The following is a 19,818-nucleotide window of genomic DNA, read 5'->3' as shown; positions in this document are numbered from 1 at the left end:
GAGAGAAAATAATATTTTTTAGCAAACATTGAAAAGCCTAAACTGATCTGGCAGATCAAACATGACAGGGAAAGTTAATCAAACGCTGCCACAACAGAGGCTCGGTCACCTTTGGTAACATAAGCCTATTAACATGAAAACTAACTTGAACTTTAGCAGGTAATCATTTGTTATCTTTTTATCCATTCAGATTAAAGTTTATTTAACAACGGAGGTTATAAATATTTGCATCTAAGTGGCAAACATTGCACGTTCCTAACAATCATGGAGTCAATCCAATTCAACAAGCTATTGATTCCAGGAACCAATAGTAATTAAATGCTATGTCAATAATAATAATCATGATATTAATAGATCTAATCTACTTCTCAGCTTCTTATCCTCTCTGTTTTTCCAACACATCCATTTCAGCTCTACTTAACAAATGTGGCTTTGCAATTACAAACCAAAAACCAAAAAGATATGATGTAAAAACTGTGGTTTAGGCTAAAATATGGAGTCTAACAGAAGTCTCAGATTTTAGGGTCACGTCATGCTTATGTTTTATTGTTGTAGAGAGTGGAAAAATGTTTTTTTTTTTCCTTTTAGATTCCAAGGCAGCTCTGGAAACATCAATATGACACACTCGTTTGGCTGATACAGTGGGAAAAGTGCACCACCCTGCATAAAGTTTTCCAGCAGACAGAGGGTACATCATTAACAGCTGCCTTTTGGTCCCATTTTCTTTTAAGTTTAAAGGTTCACTGGAAGTTGAAATAAAAAAAAAAAAGTGGTTAGATTCCTGTTTCAAAAGATTGCAAAAACATGGGCCTCTTCTAAGTGCCTAACACATGGATGTGAAAGCAATGTTACATATGCAGAGTCTCACAAATACGTGCAAGCCAAAGAAAGAAGGGGCTGGATTCCACCTGGAGCAGCTGGGTTACATTAATCTGAGCAGATCACGGTCACTCCAAACGACTCCATCTGAGAAGCCACAGCACGTTTCACAAGCATCCCAATGGTGGCTCTCTGGTGAGCTAAAAATACACTCCTATTCTAGTTTTAGCTGATGCCGAGGCGAGCAGTACTGAGCAGCAAACCGGACAGAGGTCAGAGACAAACAAAAAAAAAAAAACTTAGAAGGCAAACACCCTGGTCATTGACGTACCAAACTAGGACTGAAACTAACATAATATGCTTATCAATTAATTTCTTAATATTATTTTTCAATTCATAAATGGACAGCAAATGGTGCTTTTTTTTTTTAGAGAATCGGAAGCAGTTGAAGCTAAAACTAAAACCACTCGAGGAGTTCTGGATAGAAGACATTTATGCATAACAGAGGTTAAATGCACAACATATTTGTATTTCGCACAGTTTTGGCAAAATATCTGCAAATCGCATGTTTTAGAGCAGGGGTCTTTAACGTGACTGATGAAGTTCCAAAAAAGGAAAATGAAAAACAATCCACTGGACTTTGTTTCCAAGATTGAAGAGGTTTCATTTACCATCCAGGAAGCTTTTTCAATTCAAAATGGATGGGAAGCGAAACGTCTTCAAACTTGGAAACAAAGTCCAGTGCATTGTTTTTTATTTTCCCTTTTTTTTTAAATGACTATAACCTGGATGACTGAGAACCTTCAACAGCGTGATCCATGAAGAGACAAGCAAGGAACCCCTTGCCACGTCAGGTAGGTATTAGGTAGGAGTAGGGTACAAAAACATCCACATCTTTTTAGGTATTTAGAGGAAACAAATGCAATAATATAAGCAAAGTATGTGAGAACACTGGACAGATAATAAAAGGTTTGCACTGAATAAAGAGGGTTCTGCAGAGGTGCAATAATGCAAACCACAACAGCAAGGCCAATATGGGCCAAAATCCCTCCTTCGCATTTTTTTTTTTACGTTTTGAAAGTAACACCATAATTAAAACACAGCATATTCTGTTGTTTCATTTATTTAATGATCTGAAAAACTGTGTGACTGTTGTATAAGAAATAATGAAGGGGATGAAGACTTTCTCACCACTGCATGATCCAAATAGTGCTTTAGAAAAAAAAAAAAAAAAACTAGCAACAGGGGCAAATTATGGGCACAAAGGTTAATCTCGGATGCTTCTGCTGCATTGTGAAGCCCAGAGGAGCTCCAAGCATCACAAACAGCTCATGATGCGATGGAGAAGTCAAATCAGTACAATTTATGAATTTTAGAAGGGTTAAAACTGCTTCACTCTTATTGTTTGACACCCAGATATTTTAAGGAATTATACTCTAGAACACTGGGTGCAGGAAGATCCATCCATTGCTTATTCTGGTGCATTTCATGTGTAATTGTTATATATTTTGATTACTTTAGTTAAGCCCTAAGGCATGTAATTGACGAATGTGTGCACTTGCTAATATGCACACATATAAATACAGACGCAAATTTATCACTTTAGTGGCTGTGTCCAAATGTCCCCCCTAATCACTATATAGGGCACCATATAGTGGCTGCACCATTTTAGATAAGTGTCTGAACGTCTAGTGGATGAAAAAGTAGTGGACTCAAAATTTCCCACAATGAACCTCGAAAAGTAGTTATCTTCCATGGTCCAAGACGAGCAGATATATCCTGGGATGCTTTGCGAGGAGAACTGTTCTTGCAAAGCATCGTGGGATTTGCCGTCACAACGGTCCGCTGTCACCATAGGCTGCCGCTACCCGACAGTGGCAACTAATAACAAAGATGGTGCAGGCAATGTGTGGGGGAGGCGGAGTCACATGACCACCAGAGAGCGAAAGGAAGTGATCATCTTCTCCAAACGTTTAGTTCACTATAAAGTAGGGTTGTCAAAAGTATCGATACTCAAAAAAGTATCGATACTGAAACGTTGTATCCGGATACAATACTCATTTTCAAAAGTATCGATACTGTGCCACCATCAGTGGCACCTAAGCCGTCATTCATCTTTAGCGCAGAATAGAGGAAAATGCACGTTCTGAACACTGTGTGATTGAATAATTCTGTGCACTTTTCAGTTTCACACTTTTTTGTAACGGGTGCAGCTGCTGAGAATTATTTTTGTTTCTTAACCGGTTTGGCTAGCGTCATTATTATGTGTGCAAAGCATAGCCAAGTAAGGAACACTTAATATTAATTTTGTAAGTTTTTTATCAAGCTTGCTTAATATTGTGCACAGCAAACAACCTCAATATATTGTTCTTATTGTTTATTGTTTATTGTATTGTATTTTAATGAAAATATTTCTGTTAAATTTTGGAGTCTTTGTTTTTTTATCCTTGTGGTATCGAAAATGGTATCGAGTATCGAATATTTTTCTTAGTATCGGTATCGAGTTGAAAAGTTTAGTATCGTGACAACCCTACTATAAAGCCCACTATATAGTCCCCACTCTATATAGTGATTGAGAGATTTAGGGGGTTAGGGCGGACTTGGTGAGTTGTTGTTTTTTTTTTAAGTAGCCATCTTTAGTTACTTGTTTTAAAAATCCAGATGGTGTGATCATTCATTTTACTTTTAGTATGATGCGATTCCTACTGTGATCATATCTAACTAAAGAGGGACTGTATTTGCTAAAGATTTTTTTATAAAAGGCACAACTTTTCCGTGTTTCTTCATCACAAGTTTGGTGGTAAACAAATAGATCACTAACAAAGCCACTATATGCAACATTGTCAAGGTAAATTTAATCCAAGCAAATTTGTTTTGTGATTCTCCGTCTAACGAAAAGGCAATCAATTCCTAAATAAAGAGCCGTTTGATAATACTTATCAGAGCTTAAGAGTGACCGTAAAAACCTTTCATCTAAATTAAACACAGAGTAAACACAGGGTTCACTTTTTTCAGCTATTAGTACTGACACCACATCCAGTTTAAGCCCGGTTTAAGTTGCAGAATTATCCAAAGCACATCTGTTTAGAGTATTAGGGGGAAAAAATCTCGACCTGTAATTACAGAGAGGCGTTACAGAGGCTCTCGCTGTCTTCTGTGAGGATGGGGGATGACTTGCCTGCTTTCTGCCCTCAGCAGATCGGAGGCCGTTTGAAATCTGAGCCCTTAGGTTCAGACGGAGCCGCAGCCCAAGGAGAGACAGCAGGAGCTGCTGTGTGATAACACTGATTTTGGCTGCCTGCCTCAAGGATGGGGGGGGGGCATGGAAGATATTGGTGGGAATGTGTAGTGAAGGAACAGAGAGTGGAGGACTTATGTTTTAATTCACATCATAAAATGATACATGATGATTCATGATACAAGCAAGTTATTGTTTTATTTAGTCTTCTTTATCTTGTTCAAGTGTTTAGTCATTGAAGCAGCAGTGTTACCAAGCATCAAGTGTTTGTTAGTCAAAACAAGGCAAGCAATTAGACATAGGCTTTTTTTAGACTTACACAGACTTTTCACAGAAATTTTGTTCAGTACAATAAAAATTGCACATTAAAAACATTGTTTTCTGCATTGCTCTAGTGAAAACACATCCCTACGTTACATTTAGGGTAACTAAATAATTCATTGCCTCTTGTTTTTGGACCGTGGGAGAAAGCCAGAGTACCTTGAAAGCACAACACATAAACAGGGAGAAAATGTGCCGAAATAGATTAGATAGTAAGTAAGTAAGTAAGGTTTATTTATATAGCACCTTTCAGAGACATAGAGGTCACAAAGTGCTTCACAAAATTACAATACATTTACAGTAGGGGTGGAACGGTTCACAAAATCTATGGTTCGTTTCACGGTTTCGTGGTCACGGTTTTCGGTTCGGTTCGGTATTTGTTGATTTTTACCCCGAAATCCCATAAAAATTAATGCAATTAATGAAAAAAATCCCAAAAAATTTATGAATTGTAATTATTTTTAATGATCCACGGAAACCCTGGATCATTTCCGCATGTTTTGCTGCTTTGAATTTAATCATCTCGCGCATGCTTTCTAACATCTCCAAGGGACTCAGAGCGGAGCGGACGGGAGCCACAGTGGAGGCTGTAGGCTTTGCTTTGTGCAGGCGGTCTGGAGCGCAGCGAGGCGGAGCGGAGCGCTGACGGAGTATGTGGGATTTCGGGGTTAGCCTGACATGTTGGTCATATTGCTGTTAGCATAAACAAAACATGTTGCACAATGCTTGCACACTCTTGCACTTTCATCCACAACTTTCTTTCCGCCGTCATCGTAGGTCACTCTAAATGCAAAGCGGTCCCATACAGCAGACCTATAAAGTGCTGCTGGCGCATCTTCCAACTCCTGTTCTTTCCCACTCGCCATACCCACACAATTCTCCACAACAACTGATTTTTTTCTGCTAAGCTGCTTCGCTTCTTCTTCTTCTTGTTTGCTACTGGTTGTTGGTTTTGGTCGCAGTACCGCCACCTTCTGCTCTGGAGTGTAAACGCTTTGCCTATGAGAAAAAGGAGCAGTGCATGAACCGAACGCAACACTTGCGAATCGAACCGAGACAGTCGAACCGAACGGTTCGGACGGTTTTCATAAACCGTTCTATCCCTAATTTACAGTCACAAAAGACATGGTAATAAAACAACCCTTAATCTACTAGAATTGAAATGTTTTCTTAAACAAATAGGTTTTCAGTTCGCTCTTCAAAACAGCAGAATCAAGTAAGCGCAAGGAAAGCGGGAGATCGTTCCAGAGAGTCGGTGCAACCGCCTGAAAGGAGATCAATCAAATATCCTCTTCCTCCAAGGCACCAGTGTCACTAATATCTCCACATTTCAGCTCCTAAAATATATTGCTTTAAACTTCCTTTCAAGAAGTTATATGAAGGCGAAGGTAGTTTAATACGGATGTTAACATAGTACATATAATATTCCGGTGGTGAAATATTTAACTGCAGCATTTCATATCTGCAGATCAATTTGTTAAGTTCTCATGCCTTTATTCCACTAAAGCGGGTCAATAATCCACAGAAATAAGCATTGTGAACAAACTCCTTAACTGAACAAAAGCTTATTGTCTCAGCTGAGAAGGTCAGAACAGCCAAACCCTTCACATGAAGTCTTACTGAGCCCACACGAGCCTGAACTTTCCATCTCCATAGCTAGATCTGCTGGACGCCTTTTACACTGCTCCCGTTTAGAACAGAAACCCACACACAAAAAGCAGACCAAAAATATCAGCATAACTGCGTTAAAGACTAGTGAACAGGATTATTCCCAGATGGGAAATATATATTTCCAGCAGATTCGGGACCTGCCCTGAGGTCTCCTCTACAAGGATCAATCAGATCCCTATCAAGCCCTTTTGATGAGGAGAGGTTGTGGCTCTACTCTGAACACGTCAGAGATCACAGAGCTGCTCAGCTTCTTGTATCCATGATATTCTTCTGACCATTATCTACAGCAGGCATCCCTAAAGTCAGTCGTTGAGTGTTGCTGCCCTGCAGGTTTAAGAGGTTTCCCTGCTATAGCACACCTGATTTTCATTGATAGCTTATTAACAGGCTGTTGCTAATCATCAAAATCAGCTGTGCTAAAGCAGGGAAACCTCAAAAACCTGCAGGACAGCGGCCTTCGAGGACCGACTTTGGGCAAGCCTGCTCTACAATGATGTAAAAACTACTAGACCCACTCTGGTTTTCATCAACTTCTTGTTACAAAAGTATGTGTTGACCCTGTCACACCTTGCCGATTTAGCCAGCGTATACCCGAGGTCCCAGAAACGCTGGATACGCTGAACTTTGTTTTTTTTCTTCAGTTTTGTGTGTATACATAGAGTATTCATAACGAGTCCAGAAATTATGTCCAATGACAGCCTAACTTATGCATAATGCACGGCAGATCATCCCTTTGAAATTATGCACTAGCATCAGTTAAAGCTGCTTCCCTCAGGTGCCCTGTCTGCATAAAGAGATGTCTTTGATGGCGGTATTAACCTAACTGCTGTTTATCACAGTTGTCTGGAACACATCAGACTGTAACTTATGCCCCACATATGAGCATACGCTCACATAAGTAGGGAACTGGAGAGATGGAGCAGGGACCCCTAATTATGTATATTGTATGAAATTGTGTTATATCAAACTGGTACTATAGTCCTTCATTACATATGGAGTAATGTAACGAAAGTAATTTCGCCCTGAGATTATTAAAGTATTTCTGATTCTGATTCCTCATTGATGGGACAGGTGTTGTGAATGAAACGGTGCCCAGCTTGAAAGAGCTCCTGTGTGTCGCTAAATGTGTGCATTGATGACTGAAAGAGATCTTCTGCCTCCATTTATCTGTTTACTACAGTGTGTTGAATTCATGGTAATGTGAATTTAAAGACATTTGACTTAGTGGAAAAAATAGCAGGGGGAATATAAAAAAGTCCAATCAACTAAAACTTTTGCGACCCCCATGCAGTGGAGTCTCGGACCCCCTGTTGAAGACCTCCGGCTAAATCGTCAAGGTGTGACGGGGGCTTGAATACAACGAACATGACAAAAAAAGGTCTGATATTTTTTTTTCAATGACTGTATATCTTATGGCTACATCAAAGGGCTGGAATGTAGAGCATTTTCTCTTCTGGCTCAGCACCTTTTTCCCCATGACGGACCAGGGCTATGCCTGCATGAGACTGCAAGGCCAAAACTCAGTGATCCATTCCAGTGTTAACAAGATGGTAAGATTCCTTGACCCAGAATGACCTACCCACCACGGACTCATGATGTTCTCATTCCGGCTGCTTAGCTTAGAAATGAATCACCCCCATCTCCCAATAAAATCATTGCTTGAAGAGACCAGCCTAATCATTTTCCTTGAAGAGCCAAGATGATTCACTCACACACACAATAAAAAAAAAAGTATTTCCAAAACTACAACTGGAGATCCTTTAACTGACTTTTCAAGCAGGAAATGAGACAAGGGGCAGTCAGAGTCCAATCCATGCTGTTAACAAGCTCCACTTTGTGCAAAGAAATGCCTCAAATACAGCCACGGGTCTTGTTTTGGTACAATATAGCTTTATTATCCTTTAAGGCAACTGCATCACCATGTACTGTTGAGAAGTTGTTCAATTGTGAAAACCAAACTCCCATCAGCCTCAAAAGTTCCACAGTGGTAACAATACGATCCACTATTCAGGGTAAACCTAAAGCTGCTCCTCTTGTCCGACCATATACTCCATTTACACTACCCTTGAAAAACCGTGCAGAGACCGGTGCGAAGTAACTTAGATAACTTTCGTGTTTAAATGGAAAGCAAACTGAACTGAACCGAGCTAGACACAACCGAACTGAGCTAACTGCAGACCAGTTCCAGAGGTGGGCTCGACTCGGTTTTTCCCCGGCTCGGTTCTCTGATAACAAGAGCGCATGAGCATCATCTCCGTCCGGCTGCACATCCCGATTCATACTCCATTCCAGTCGTTGGCAGTAATGCCCCTCCGGTAGTTGCTTGCCAACCAACACAAAACAGAAGAAGAACAACTATAAACATCCACGAAAGGTTACCGTCTTTGCCTGACCCTCCGCAAATACCGAAGTACAGCAATAATAATCAAGCATAACTTTCTGAATGTGACGGGCGCCGCCATTTTGATTTGCTTAATTCCCTCCTCCTTCATTTTCTTCTTCTTGTGTTTTATGGCTGTTGGCAAACAACTTTTGTGCATTATTGCTACCAACTGCTTGATTTTCTCCTTCAATACTGGCAGTAATACCGCAGATCGTCACTAGGAGGCCAGGAGTCGAGGAACCGAGATAGCGTGATGTGTAAACGGTCGTCAGAACCGAGCTCAGCTTGGTTAACTGATCCGAGCTCGGATCGGTCTCGGCATGAATCGTTTTTTTCCAAGGGTAGTGTAAATGGAGTAATTATACTAGTGTGTCAGTCTCCAGGTGTTGTTCCTGGTCTTTTAAAGCTGGGTGGGACAGAAGGGTGCATGTACAGCAACATGGTGAAATTATTTCTTTATAATATTTTAGAAGCTCCAAATGTCACTATTATGTGAAAGAAAATGAATCAAGTTTGATCTCCAAGAGCTCTACATCATCTGGTCATTCACCATGACAAGGCTTACCTGGTATAAACCAGATAGGCTTATGCTTCACTCGTTTTTTTAATCAAAGAAATACAGGGTATTCCAGCTAAAAAAAGACAGAATAGCGGAGTCTACAGGTAGTGCCATTGGTGCAACCATGTTTGTTTTGCTTCAGCCAAACATTCCTGGTTGACATCTTACACATCGCTGCATTCCATTGGTTTTAAACCTATCTGTATTCAAGGCTAATTCATCTATTGGCTTCTGGTAAGATGTATTTTCAGGAGTTTGTTGATTCAAAGATCTCCGGACAATTCATCTTGCTTTCCAGGGAAATGGTAGGCAGGAGTAGACTGCCCCACCATTAATAAGCCCATCTAAAGAAAGCTAAATTCAAAATCCATCTCATCCAGACTGGTTTTCCATCAGTACCTTTCAGCTATCTCCACTCTTCTTTCCCTTTTTGCCTCCTTCTGACAGAAAGCAGACTACTGTGGACTGCCAGAATATTTTATAGATAAGAGGAGCAGAAGGGGAAGCAGCGGAGGAAAAACTCTAAACCATCCCTGACATAAACCTCACTGTATAACCGTCCAGTTTCCTTAAAGTTTGAATATCACATTCTTTTCTGAGTGGCTGTTGGAAATATGCTTTACAAATTACTTTTTGGTAAGAAATTCAAATTTTTATTAATGTTTTTTTTTTCTACAATTTAGTAAGCATTAATGTAACAGACAGGGTGAGCACTCTCATGATGGCAGGACTGCTATTGTGTACCATAACAGAGCAGCACATGCCTGGGGATTAACCACGGGCCCTGTCATGTCTATGTTGAGAGGCTGCAGGGGGGCCACAAGCTTTGTCACCACTGTAACACAACACGCACAAATTCAGCAAAATATGGCTTCAGTCTGAGGGGACGTCTGAACGAGCCCCTGGCATTTAACCCATTTGGCAAAAGCACAGCTGCTACCGACCATATCAGCGCAATCATTTCAAAATAGATGTTGTAAAAGCGTCCATACCTCTTCACCCTCGCTTCTTCTGTATTTTGCATTGTAAACACAAACTGCAAAGTGTTTTTACTGAGGATGTATCTGATTAAAGGGAAAATTGTAAGTCAATGAAAACTGTTAATGGGATGTTAATATTTTTATAAAACAGTATGTCTATATATTTAACCTTTGACCTAATGAACTGAAATAATGCATACAAGCAATAGACGTAAAAGAGAGAAAAACTACTTAATTAGCAAATTTGAAGTAATTTACCCATGTTGAAAATGTTAAAGATGAGGTTATTTACAAACCCTTTGATTACACCACAGAGCCTTGTACAATCAACCATCCATAAAATAAAAGAGAGTGGCCAATCTGCAAACAAATCAGGCCATACCAATCTATCTAAAAGCTGATTAATACTCAGAAACCAGGTCGTCTGCGTGTGTCGCAGTGAACGCAAACGTGTCCCCGCCCCTTCTGCAGACACTCTGCAGAAGGTAGAGGTTATGTAGAGGTGCACCCCTCTGCAGAAGGGGCGCACCTCTACATAACTGTGGGTGACCGCAGACAGTGCCGCAGACAGGAGGCCTTTGATTGGTCAATTCTACCAGCTTGTTTTGTTTGTATGAACGCTATTGTGGAAAACGACTCATGAAGATGGACCAGCCAGAAGAGCGAGGTGCGCGAGAACGCTGGGACCCATTTTCCACCTGGATCCCCGCTCTTTTTCGCCCTCATGTCCCTACGTTGTCGCACAAACTTGCCCCCACTTCCTCACCGCCTCGGCCGTATCTAGACCCACAGCTAGTTCATGATTGTCCGTGGCATATAGGCTGTTCACAGCATGGAAAAACAGAAACAGAAGGACAAAATTGAAGATGCATCGATCCGATACTCGGATCGGATATCGGCTCCGATATTGACAAATTAGCTGGATCGGATATCGGTGATATGATATTGGAGATCCAATCCAGTGCACTTTACATAAAATGTCTTTCTTTTTGCCACTTATGTGTTAATAAATAAAATAAAATACATTTATACCTATTTGTTATCATTTGTTACCTTTTTCAACAATATTTATGTCGAGCTTAAAGTCTTCACTCACATGGGAAGATATATGGTTCCTTTATTCAACAGTTGAATCAGATCGGCATCGGATATCGGCCGATACTCTTAACCCAGGTATCGGGATCTGACTGGATCAGGTGCATCTCTAGAAAAACTTATAAGGTCTAGATTTACAAAAGTGTAAACATTAGACCAAGCATTGACTCAAGAGGACCGATAAATACCATCACAGTTTGGGTTTTTGTTTGCCTCTTTTATTTGACGTGTACAGTGGTGCATACCATCATTAAAATGTAACTCTATGACATGTTTACCCCACAGATATCAGAGTGGACTTCCCCATTAAGATACTGATAGAAGTGTTTTGCTTTATAAACAACTACTTGGTTTTATTTAGTTCAAGAACAAAGCAAAAGACTTTCTGCACGGTGTCCCCCTCCAGCTAGAGTTAGAAACAGCAGTGAGTTAATGAGGGGAAATGCAAAATGTGAGGAAGCTTGAGAGGCCAAAGCCTCGCTCACATAAAGGCCCGCTGAAGAAAGGGGAGCTTTGTTCAGAGCAACACAAGCAGGTTCCTCTTTAATGACTTCATGAGCATGCCAATCACTTACGCCACACAATTCCATCATGCAGCCACACCATTCAGAGACATCCCCATCATGTGAGCAAAGTAGCATGTGATTCCTAGCACAACACCCCCCAGTTCAGTGAAATGACCCCATCGTCATGAGGATGGGGTCATTTTTAACTGAACTGGTAACAGGGCGCTCGCTGCTTCAGTTTCTATAGCTCTGAAAAGGTGATCGGAAACTTCAATCCTTTTTATAGAGGATTTTTTTAAGCTACAACCAAGAAGTCCTCTGATGGAGGCCATCTAGTAAACACAGTTCCTCAAGCCTCTCTTGAATTTAATATAATTTTCCCTGATACCTGTCAGGGTATCAGGGAAATGTAGTTCTGAGATTCTACCATCAGGGTGCTTCTCAGTTATAATCAGGGGTAATAACCTTTCCTATTTCACATCCACTGGGCTAAACAGGGATCAGAACCACAAACAACCTTAACAGAGGTCAATTTCCAGGTACAAAAAGTAATGTACCTATCAATTGCACTAGATCTGAAATTTGAGTGTTTTTGTTTTGTTTTGTTTTTTTAAAGGCTTTTCCGTAAGCAAGTATTTAAATGTCTAAACTAGCTAAATAAATACATAGATAAAATCAGGTCGACTGCATGGGAAGTGACCTGTTTGTTTACAGATACAAAGTGGGTAAAAAGTGAGGGCATGGATTTTAGCAAAAGAGCAAATTGTAGAAGTGTAGGACAACCGTCACAGTTGCTTTTGTTTGAAGGAAATACTTGATAAACTGTTACTAGACTTGATTATCAGCTTGTCTAATGGTACTACGTTGAGGACAGAAAGAGTGTAGGAGTAAGCAGCATAAAATGATGTCACACACTTTGCATATCTTTCACTGTCAGAACATCGAGTCAATGCTTTCCAGTGGTAAAGGTATCAAGTTCTCTAACAAGTACAGCTGGTCCTTCAGTATGCAGCCCGCAGCATCACACCTCCTCTAGCAATTCAATTCAATTCAGTTTTTTTATATAGCGCCAATTCAGAACACATGTCATCACAAGGCACTTTACAGTTCACCCGATCATACAGTCAAATTGGTTCAAAGTTTTCTATCTAAGGAAAACCAGTTGATCGCATCGACTCCTTGACTCAAAGGCAATCCCTCACACTAAGCATGCTTGTAGTGACAGTGGAGAGGAAAAACTCCCTTTTAACAGGAAGAAACCTCCAGCAGAATCAGGCTCAGTGTGAGCGGCGACATGCTGAGGCTGACTGGGGTTCAAGGAGACAGAAGCTGACATACAAGAAGAACCAGAGATACAAAAGGTAACTGTCAACCAGCTCACCAGGCGGCTCCATCCAGGAAACACACAGCCAGACAGACGAGCTCTGAGCCAGCTCTCATGTCAGAAGACGAAGAGAGCACATCTATCCAGCACACCTACCTGTAAGGTGGGAGGTGCTTTTCCAGATCCCTATTTTAACCCCTTTAACCAAACCAATGAGATGTTTGGTGCCGAAAAGCTAAGTGTAAGGTCTATTTCAGGTAAAACACATCACAAAACCCCCTATTATGGATGACTTCCTCCTTTAATATCTTACAAGTTAGTTCACTGAGATCAATGGTCCTGTGTGAATATCCGTTTATGGATTCCACTTAGCAAATACTTTTTTCAGTGCTGTAAATTCTAGCAGAAGTGTTGTTTACCATCCTGAAACATTCCAAAATATGAAGGTGGAGAGTCAAAGAACAAAAGGTTTAATATCATGGGAACAGTGTTTAGCATTTCGATTTAAGCAATGTTTAGGGGCATCCATACATTTATGTTTAGGAAAGAAGGATAAAGCTGATTTTCCCCTGATATACCAACCAAACAGGTCAGCATGGAGTTCCTTAAGCAGCGAGCTTTGGAGTTAACTCATCTATAGTCTTCTCTGCGCATTCTGCGATGATAACTTCAGCTTCTTTTGCAGCCTGTCGGCCAGATGGTGCGTTCAATTTAACCCTTGAACTGGGAAATCAGAGTGGCATAATCTTCAGGGTGACATTTGTGGACCCTCCTTATATTCACCATCATTTGATCCGACCTCTGTGTCCACTATTACAACCATGACATTGAATATTATTGTTGTAAGATATATTCTGCACGTATAAACAATGATGGAACTTTAAACATCCATCCTGAATGCGGAAGTCGGATACGGTTGTTTTGTTTCAACTTTTCTTTTACTTGGAAATTTGAATTTTCTGGAATTCTAGTTGAATTTTTTTTACTCTGAAGTCAGAAATTCCAACCTCAGGGTTCAAATGGAGATCGCCTTTCATGTTCAAACCTCAGAGGAACAGGAAGCCCTTACTAATAAAATGTCCCTTTACGTATTGAGCAGTTAAAAAAAAAAAAAAAAAAAAAAAAACATTTCAAATTTTTCAATTTAGGTACGAATGTTTAGAGTATCAAAAAAGTTTAGCCAGTTTAAAAAATATATATATTTCTAAAGTTTCCATGCTAAAATGATGCAGATTGAACATGCGTATATATTTACTTTGGGGTTGTTGTTTTTTGTTTTTTTTTCCCCATCTTTACCCAGCAGGAACTAATTAGTTATTTTGTACGGTTGAAAAATAGTTCAGTGACACTTTCAGCTTCAAAGACATCCGGTTTGTTCGTTCATTGAGAGGCCACACATCAGGTCTAACAGGGTGGCAGGCGGTGATGTAAGGGAATGACAAAACCTGAAGTCACTCATTGTTTCACTAAAGCCATTTTTACGCATGACTAACACCATCCTCACAGCTTCATCTATTTGCTCAAGTGACAGCATGCAGTGCTTTATACGTTACAGAAAGAGATCAAACTGGCTCCACAAACAGTATTTGTATTTAACCCAGCCGGCACAGATCATTAAGGAAACAGAACAGTGAGTTAGATAAGTCTGTAATCCATAGAAGTTATCAAAGGGTCACAGTCAACAGTATTTTATAATCTATAACAACTCTTATTAGGATGCAAAGAAAACAGTGGACCTGAAAATGAATTATAATATTAATCTATCACATATTTAGGCCAATTGAACTGTTTAGTTGTGTACCTTGTACGGCCTTTATTTTAAAAAATTACTTATTGTAGATCCTGTTTTTACCCTGGAAATGTCACCCAAATTTTCAAAAATTCACAAGCAGCAGATGCTGGAGTTGAAAAAAATGGAACTTTTGCTGCTCGACGTGCCACATCAACCAATCAGAGAAGCTGATTTGGGAGCTGGCGGGGAGAAAAGAGAGCGGTCCTGATGCAGTGCGCTTTGATCACTCACTGAAACTGTTTATTAACGCCTAAATTAACTTAAAATGTTGAAACCTCCTGGAAAAATATGTTTGCTTTTATTATCCTGATGCCTGCAGTTTGTGCCACATACCTGAAAAACGCTAACATCTACTTCCACCTGCAAAGAACAGTAGGGTGAAACCTCCCAGCTGCTGCTGGGGATTCCCAGTGAAGGCGCCCCGCCAGCATGTGGGGGTCTGCATCCTAAATGACAGCTAAATCATATTTTAAAGAGTAGTAATCTTGATCAACTGGATGCACAGACAATGTTTTACTTGGACTTTCTCGGATAAAAATAAAGCCGCTCTCTGCCACAGGAGCAGCAGAAGCATCAGACGCATCTGGACACACTTTACTGGACGTCTGACCTTAATGTGGACAAGCATCAAAAATGAAGCCGCAGAAGTTTTTTTGATGGCGTTAGGTATGAACGTAGCATTATATTTTCTCATTGTTTGAATGAAACCCAATGTTGTACCTGAAAATTATCTCATGTCTTCCTTATAAAGATTTCCACCTCTAGTCAAGCACACATACTTCCCATAATCGGCACAAAAGCATTAATGTAAAAGATAAAAAATTAGCTGCATTCCACCTCAAAATGCAGGAAATAGCGTTTCAGAGTCTAAATTTCTGCTTTTTTTGGGGGAGGAGAACCTCGGACCCCCCTACGCCACGCAAATCCTAAAGCCGTTACACACCAAGGTGTACACCCTATGAAATATTCCCAGTTAAAAGCCTTTTTGCACCAATCCTGCTGTCTGATAAAGGAGAATCACCGCCAACCAGAAACCCTACGTTCATTGATCGGTATTAAACAGAAATTGCATGAAATTTATGAACAGAAACTTTGTTGTTGAAACTTTTTATAGTTTGCAAACATTAAATGACAAACATTTTACAGCTTTTACTGATGCCCATGGAAAAACCAATGCAGGGTTAAAAAAAGTTATCATTAGTGATCCACGGTTTCCCTGACAGGAAGAAATAAATTAACCTTGAAGTGCTTATCAGAAAGGAGAAGCAGGACAGTTTGAAACAACTACTCCTTCTACATACGACCCCTCTGCTCTTCTCTGAGAAAGAGAGTGATATCAGCTACACTGCCCTGATTAACACTTTCCCCTGAGTCCATGATAAATTCATTCAAACTGTGCCAGGAGGTCAGATTGTAAAACACTCATCCCTCTTTTTAGCATCCTGATGGTACAGATGTTTAGTTTCCTTTCAATCTGTGCTTTTTGTTTTTTATGAGTTTTTAGTATTTCTTAGCTTCCTTTAAAGTCAGAACTGTGATTAAAGGAAAACCAACAGTTTCCATCAACAGCAGCATTTATCTCCTGCTGGGACTCAAACCAGAGTTTTTTTTCCAGTCTCCATAACCTCTACTCTCCCTATTGGCGTCTGTCGTATCGCTGAATGCGTCCTGACGTGATAGAAAGCTGTGGTCCCTTTAGAAATAGCAGACCCAGGGCCTGTGGGGTGTCAGATGTCAGCGGGGACCAGTTGCTGGAGTCTGAGTCCAGGCTGCTTCCCTCATACTGAGAGCAGCTGTGTCTTCTCAGAGCTCACATTCCTTCAGGACAGACCCACTCGGCTCTCGTCACCTGCGCTCATCTAAACAGCTTACAGTTAAACGTAGCAGCAGAGAGGTTAACTGTATGTTTTATGGTAATAAATGACAGAAATGACCTAGAGTGGGTCTCATCTTTAAGAAAAATAAGATATTTTTTCATAGATCTGATCTGATAGGCTGGTTGATTTTTTGATTGTTAGCTTTTTTTTTCTAACAGTTATATAAATCAAAACAAAGTGCTCCCACAATCTTTGGCATCCTCCAATAAAATGCACTTTTTTTCTGTTTTATCAGTTAGGTAAATTAGATTGGATTCAAAACTACTAATTCCATGAACGAAGATGCAGAACTTCTTTTTTTTTCTTTTGACTTCTTAACTCTGCTCTACTTCAGGATAAAATCAGAATTGATCCAAAGTGGAATCAGATGCACCTAAAAGGCACTGAAGACCAAAACCTGATAGGCTGGAAAAAGGTTTGATCTGTGCATCAGCAGATTAAATGTGATCCATCAGGATGGGTGGGATGTAGGAGCTTCTGTTTCTTCGGACTCCATCCATTGACAGGCTGCAGGGCATGATTCAGCATCTTCCTCACCTTTCACATCCAGCTGCTCTGCAGGAAGAATCGCCCTCACTGCATCATAAACTGCACTGTCTGACCTCTAAATAATACATGTAAACCTTACCCATCCCACCAGGCAGCAGCCAAACACTCAAAGCACCATCCACCTCCCTCCTAGGTCCCAATGACCCTGAATGATGCAGCAATTATTTCCCTTAAAGCTTTTTACATTACAGTTACAGTTAGAAAAGGTTGTTGATGCAAACAAGCATGAACTTCAATCAATCCCACTTTTAAGGAGTAATCTGCACAGGAAGCAGTCTGCAGCTACAGACAGAACTTGTTTCATTGCTCAAATCTTACTCAAACATAGACATGCACGCCTTTAATTGGAATTAATCATCTAATTAAGGGATTTCTGTTACACACACACCTTAAACGGATGACAGCTGAATGCATTGTTGCAAAAAACTGCAGATCAGAGGAGGAACTTAGAGCAGCAGTGATTGGTTAGATCCAAGCTTTTTCCAGCCCAAACAACTGAACATCTCTTACCTCCAGGCGAGTTTTAAAGTTAATTCAAAGCTCCTGTTTTCCAGTCGCCCTGCGCTGTAGCTTCTATCCCTGCAAATAGATTAAGTGTCTGTTTTAATTCTCTGCATTCCCGCTGAATTGAAGAGTTTTAGGTCTTTTTTCTTTCTTTTCCAACCAACGCAAGTCGACAAAGATCCTCAGGAATTCAAGTCCGCGGTGAAAATTTAAGCTGATTTTCTCATTGATTGTGTTTTTTTAATCCCAGCTGTTTGCAGTTTGGTTGCAATTTAAAAGGCTTCTATCCGCGGCTCGCTCGGTGAGAACTCCTCTTTGGTTTTTACTAATCAGTGCGGCCGCTCTAAAGCGCGCTTCTATGCGCGTTCACGCGGCTTATGGGCGGAGAGAGAGAGAGGCGCGCTCTGTATTGGAGTAGCGCTGCGTTCAAGTCACATCGGAAATTAGAAATGTGGGGAATAATGTCCCACCCTCTTGTTATAAGATATACTGCGATAATATGCACTCAAATTCTAAAGTAATTACAAGAAGATGTTGTTTAGTCATTTTAAAATGTTTGACGTAATAGAGTCTGAGTTACAGATTTGTGCCTCTTGGAGTTTAAATGTAGCTTCTGTTTTATTTGTTTGTTGTTGTTTTTTTTTATTTGGAAACAGTAATTATTTTATTACACTAAGACATTTTATGGATAGTTAATAACCTGGTTTCTCCTTTCCTTTTGTAAAAATAGCTGCCAAATTTATTTGCCTCTTAAGAATGACACAAACTCTGTCAGCATTCTTCTGAGTTGATTTAATAATTCAAATTGAAATTCCATTTTTTTTAAAAATGTATTGTCATTACACTTTAACAAGCACAGGGCAGCACAATGAACTCTCTGCATTTAACCCATCCCCCTGAGGAGCAGTGGGCTGCCATTGTGCGGAACCTGGGGAGCAGTGTGGGGTTAAGGGTCTTTTGCTCAGGGTGTATTACGGTGGTGCAGTGGTTAGCTCACAAGATCCATATATGGAGGCCTTATTGCTCGAAGCAGTTGACCTGGGTCTGAATCCGACTTGTGGTCCTTTGCCGCCTGTCTCACAGCCACTAGTGCTGTGAAACTCAAAAAAAAAAAATTGTCTTTTGCTCAATGACCCAGAGTGGCAGTCTGTTGGAGTGGGGCTCAAACTCACAACCTCAGGATTCAAAGCTCTATGCCCTAACCACTAGGCCAACTCAAGGGATAGGCCTACTTTTTTACCATCATAGCATTAAATAAACAGCCCAACATTCACAGTATATTCCTACTGAGAACAACTTCATGGATACTTTGTCATACGAAGTGAGCATAAAACCCAGTTAAATGTTTTTAACAACTTTTGAGGTGTCTTTGTCAATTCTCGCAGCTCTAATGCAACCCCCCCAGAAAAAGAATTTTTAAAAACTGAGCAAAGGTCTGGCTGCCTGGGAATTGAAGCCTATTTTCAGGTTGCCAAGATCTGGGTGACTAAGAATTTGTTGCTGATCTTAGAATTAAAAGTGTCAGAATTCACCAAAACTACATAAACATAAATCAAATTTTAAGATTTTTTTTACTTACATATTTTATTTCAATATTATTTTGAAATGTATAGAAATGCAGATATTTATAACAAAACAAGCATTTGAATTGTTCTGATGCTGTTTAATGGAGGGTTAGGCTATTTCTTAGAACAGGCATATGGGATACTCATGTGGGGGTACATGATTCCTGCAAGAACTGAAATGGTGACCCCCATGTCAGAGTGCTTCAACACTATCTTCATATTTTATTTTAATATTAGACAAGAATTGTTGCCCATCTCTCTTGCCATTTTTATTTTGATTACACTCTCCTACTAAAAAATGTTTTGGTCAAAAAATATTTTAAAAAAGGTTAAAACAAATTTGGAAAGTATCAGCATTAGCAAGTGACAAATTATATGGATTTTCTTTTAAAATAATTTATTGAATTTAGCCATTTAAAACCATAAAATTCCTCAAATCAGATTCAGAGCAGCCATTAAAGTAAACAGCTGCTTCTATAAGATTAACCAAAAGTCCATTTTCATTGAACTGCTACCCCTTTGTTACAAAATCTGTACCTAAAACATTTTTTAAAGTTCAGTATTTGGTTTCAGATCTTCAAATTAACCAAAAACACCTTCTTCATTTGTATTCATCTTAAGATATGTAATTAAAT

The 19,818-nt window shown here is 39.9% G+C and overlaps 1 protein-coding gene across 5 annotated transcripts in view; it reads right to left on the bottom strand.

The window, feature by feature from the left end:
* The window catches only part of myo9a (myosin IXA), a 141,503-nt gene extending 123,553 nt beyond the window's left edge, over positions 1-17,950 (bottom strand). For all 5 annotated transcript variants that reach the window (XM_015377580.1, XM_015377584.1, XM_015377581.1 and 2 more), the window contains exon 1: positions 17,625-17,950. The gene's annotated coding sequence lies outside the window, so the exon portion shown is untranslated. The remainder of the gene's footprint in view (positions 1-17,624) is intronic.
* Positions 17,951-19,818: the final 1,868 nt, after the last annotated feature.

The sequence above is a fragment of the Cyprinodon variegatus genome, unplaced genomic scaffold, assembly GCF_000732505.1.
Source record: "Cyprinodon variegatus isolate N-32 unplaced genomic scaffold, C_variegatus-1.0 Scaffold156, whole genome shotgun sequence".
NCBI classification, from domain to species: domain Eukaryota; kingdom Metazoa; phylum Chordata; class Actinopteri; order Cyprinodontiformes; family Cyprinodontidae; genus Cyprinodon; species Cyprinodon variegatus.
Note: the sequence above shows the minus strand (reverse complement) of the source record. Positions and strands in the feature narration are given on the sequence as shown.